Genomic DNA, 235 nt, shown 5'->3' on the forward strand with positions numbered 1-235 from the left:
CCCTCACCACCCGGCACTTGCCCTCGTTCCCCGGCCCTCAGTGTCTTGCGTCTGTTGGTCATGCTTATATGTATGCATACAAGTCCCCTGGTTGATCTCTTACCCCACCAACCCTCCCCTACCTTCCCGCTGTAGTTTTACAGTCTGCTTGATGCTTCTTTGCCTCTGTCTATTTTTGTTCAACAGTTTGTAATGTTCATTATTATCCATAAATAATTGAGATCATGTGGTATTT

Source organism: Myotis davidii, unplaced genomic scaffold (genome assembly GCF_000327345.1).
Source record: "Myotis davidii unplaced genomic scaffold, ASM32734v1 scaffold1459, whole genome shotgun sequence".
Taxonomy (NCBI): domain Eukaryota; kingdom Metazoa; phylum Chordata; class Mammalia; order Chiroptera; family Vespertilionidae; genus Myotis; species Myotis davidii.